Raw genomic sequence first — 4,115 nt, 5'->3', positions numbered from 1 at the left:
CATAATCAAAGTCATCTTCAGAGACTTGTATTCCAATTGACTTGTCCTCTTTCACAACAAATTCTCCCTCTTCATTCACTTCAACCTTATTGTACCGATCAACAAACTCCTCTCTATCTTGAAATACTTATCTAAACTATTGAAGATAACCATCCCTCTTTTCTTTGTCAACTTTAGGCAAAGAGTTGTTGTTGAATGGTGGTGGAACAGCCTTATAGTTATCTTTCTCACTAAATTGGTTTAGAATGCCACATATGTTTCCTGTGGAAACCAAATTCTTTAAGAAATCATTGTCAACTTCCAGCTTTGTATTCTTCACCTTCTCTTCAATCAACATCTTCTTTAACCCATCAATCTCAGTAATGTACCTCTGTTGAGCTCTATAGCTACTCACACAATCATCTTCTAAACTTCTGATCTTCTCTTCATTAACAACATCACTTGCTTCATACCCATTGATGATGCTTTATTTTCTGAAACACTCACTCTCTAGCTTGCCTATTTTCATATTTAAAGCAGTAATTGTTTCATGTAAGTCAATGATAGATGATGAGTGTACCTGAGAAGATGATGTTCCAGCCTCATTCTCAATCTTTGCCATGAAAGCAGCATTTGCCTTTAAAATATCATTAGGATAGTCACTCCAATCAAAATCTCATTCATGTTGTGCAGCAACAGCTACATTCCCTTGATTTCTTAGCTGAGTTTGATTGGTTCTGTTGAGGTTGTTTTGAGCAGCTTGAGGAAATTAGTTTCTTTGATAATTTTGATTTTGAGGAACAACTTGTTGATTATTCATTTGGGGTTGCTGATACTTGTTGAAGTTGGGATTGTTGTTGTTGTTGAAGTTGTTGTTTCTGTTCTGATTCTGCTGATAATTCTGTTGGTTTTGCAGTTGGTTTCTAGGCTGTTGATTTTGAAACTAGGTAGCTTGAAAGTTTATGGGCTGGTTACACTCCCTTTCAAAATGTCCAGGCTATTGGGAGTTGTAACAGATAACCTTTGACTTATCAAATCCAATCCTCTCATTGGTCCAGAGACCAATGATCTACCAGTCCTATTGAACAGCCTCTTGCTTCTCAGTGCTAGCATAGCAGCTTGCCACTTTAAATCCTTGTCCTCAAGGTCATTAGCATCTATTTGTTCCAGATCATCCTGGATGACACTTGCATGGATTAAGTTCTTGGCCATAAATGCATCATATGACTCAGTGAACATTGAGAAGAGTGCTTGAGTATCATTTGCTTGACCATTATTTCCACCAGAGTGTGGCACATTTCCACTTGCTATTGAGGCAGAGTCATTTTCTTCAATAAGCTGGACATTGAACCTTGTCTGATTTCCATGATGACTTGAGCTACCACCAACAAATGACATAGGTGTGTCAACACCATGGTCAGTTGGTTCCTCTATAATGGGAATTTGTTGTTGGTTCTTGGTAGACAAGTTTCCCATGGGTGCAATTAGTTAATTGGAAACTTGGAAACAAGGCTTCTCTTCTTTGATCATTTCATTTTTGATCGTTTCTATTTCAGCAGCCTGAAGGAAGCACAGTACATCATCCACTTTTAAATCATTAAAATTGGAGTGTACCATCCCTTTGGCATTGAATTGAGCAGCTTGGTATTCAGATCAAAATCAGTCATGACATAGTCAGTTGTTCGAAGGTCATTCACTATTGCCAAAAATCTCTCAAGGATAGACTTCAATCTCTCTCCATCCTTGTATTTGAACCTCTCAAGCTGTTGCTTGAGCCTTTGCTTCTTTATGTTCTTTAGCTCAGTGTTACCTTCGAGCATCTCTAAGATTGCATCATACATTGCCTTTGCGGTAGGATGATGTGCAACCTTGTTAAGGATTTCCCAAGACAGTCCTAGCTTAATCATGGCTAAGGCCCTATCATCCACTTTCCTCAACCTGTCTCTTACATCACCAGTAGCAGTTGCACCATCAGCAGCTTGTGGCCCATTTTTTTTTATCGAATTCCAGATGTCTACATCATTGTAGCACACAAATAGTACCTTCCACTTGGTGAAGTTTTGCTGCCTATAGAGTCTCGGAATCTTGTTAGTTGAGACTTCCTGCACTTCTAAAATAGACATCTTGGTATTTTGAAAAGCACAATCAGAAAATCAGTGAAAAACAGAGTACTAAATCAGGAATTGTTTTTTTTGAAAACAATCAGATATGAGGAACAAATCTTCATATCTGATAAATCTGGTTCGATTGGAACACGAAATCGTAATAAAGATGTAAACTTTAACTAAAATAAGGAAAAGAAAACACCGGATGTTTGTAGATCTGGAAGGAAAAGAAAAACAGAGCAGCTGACGTCACTCTTCAATGGAACAGTGCTTTGCTTACGTCATTGTTCTTCTTCAGATCTTCAATCTGCAACAAGTTCTTTACCCAAATCAGCAATCAACAAGCTCTGATACCACTTGTCGGTTCTGAATTAGTCACTCAATACTCATAACAAAGTCATAAACCACACATTAAATGTGTCGACAAGAAGGTTAATGACGGATTGCTAAATAAGGAAAGACTCTTGTTTATTAATGGCGCAATCAGGAACAAACAAGATTTGTTGCTAAAGAGGTTAATTAAGGTAACAGCCACGAGCAATAACTCAAAAGATTTCCATTTATATAACAGATTCATACAAATGATAATCGATTAGGGTTTCTTGTCGGGAATGTATATTCAGTAAAATCCTAGGACAACCGTCACACTTAATCAGGAATATTCGTTCTTATCTGAAAAGTGTAAAGTGGCAAAATCCGTGGTAGGCGTGCCCTAAATTATTCCTTTTATAGGCCTGCCATCACAAGACATCTGTCATTCCTTCTAGAAACCCTAATGATTGGTACATAATCAAATTACATACTCAAAACTATACTAAGTGCAAAAACAGGTCTTCCGTGTAGACTTTGTAACATTTTTCTTCTCCGAGTAGGCTGTGTGCCATTTTGTCCTTTACGAGTAGACCTGGTAACCTTGACGTATGCTCGGGAAAGTTTTCCGGGTAGGCTTTACTTAAGAATATTTTCCTATGAAAATACTCACCAAGCAGACTTCAATCTTCTTGACCATAGCAAACTTTGCTCGATATGGTCCGACGAGCAAACTTGTTCTTCCGAGGTCCTATCAACTCCTTGCTAGTGAATAAGTTATTGGCAAAGCAATGTGTGCTTGGTGATACTGTAGCTTTCTTGGAGTTGAACCTTGCCCGATGGGTCCTTAGGATAATTCTAAACTTCCATTAAGCATGCTCGGACCACTGTTTATTAATGAATACCTTGCTAGATCTTCCAAGTGCTTGGCTTCAAAATCTTGGTATTACCAAGGGTTTGCTAGTAAGCAAACTGTGCTCGGTACTGAAGAACAACCTTGCTTGACATAGTGAACCTTGTTTGGATGTACACTAAAGAAGAATTCATGAAGATAACTCTGCCGATAGGCGAAATATCGTGCCCGGCCAAGTAAAAACCTTGCTCGGATGTCCAAGTGTCCTCAGATCAATACTTAGCGATTTCTGAGGAGGTTGAGAAGATTCCAATCTTTAATATACTTCATTTTATGTCAAATCTTTGACTCAACAAGCCATAACTCTCTGAGCTTCAACACCTTTATCAGTGGAAGAATCAGATAATGTTTCCTCAGAATCCTCAACAGAGGGTAGAGAGTGACCAGTTGAATTGATGATCGAAGAAGATGGTACCCCAGACACTTCGATTAAAGAAATCTGAACAATAGAAGACACACCAAAAATCCCATGTACCCCCAAAGCAGCATCAAGATGTATCCCTTCTACGGCTGACATAACAGGATCAATAATTGGATCATCCAGTATTGTAGCATCTTGATCTGGAGCAACATGAACTGGAGCATTATGAACCACGGGAGGTGGTTGAGGAATATCAGCTTGTGCCGGAACATGATCAACAAAACCATCATCTGGTGGAGCAACATAGTCTGGATTCACAAAATACCCAAATAAAGCTGTGTGCCTCGGACGACGATCAAGATTACTTCATGCGCTCGATGTTCGACACTGAGCAAAAATTCTCTTGTTCACACTTTCCACAAAAGAGATAGGGCGACGTTGTGGCAGA

Source organism: Bidens hawaiensis, unplaced genomic scaffold, assembly GCF_021521415.1.
Source record: "Bidens hawaiensis isolate Kalapana, Puna unplaced genomic scaffold, B.hawaiensis_p1.1 tig00019348_1, whole genome shotgun sequence".
Lineage (NCBI taxonomy): Eukaryota > Viridiplantae > Streptophyta > Magnoliopsida > Asterales > Asteraceae > Bidens > Bidens hawaiensis.
The sequence above is the reverse complement of the archived record's forward strand: the minus strand, read 5'-3'. Positions refer to the sequence as shown.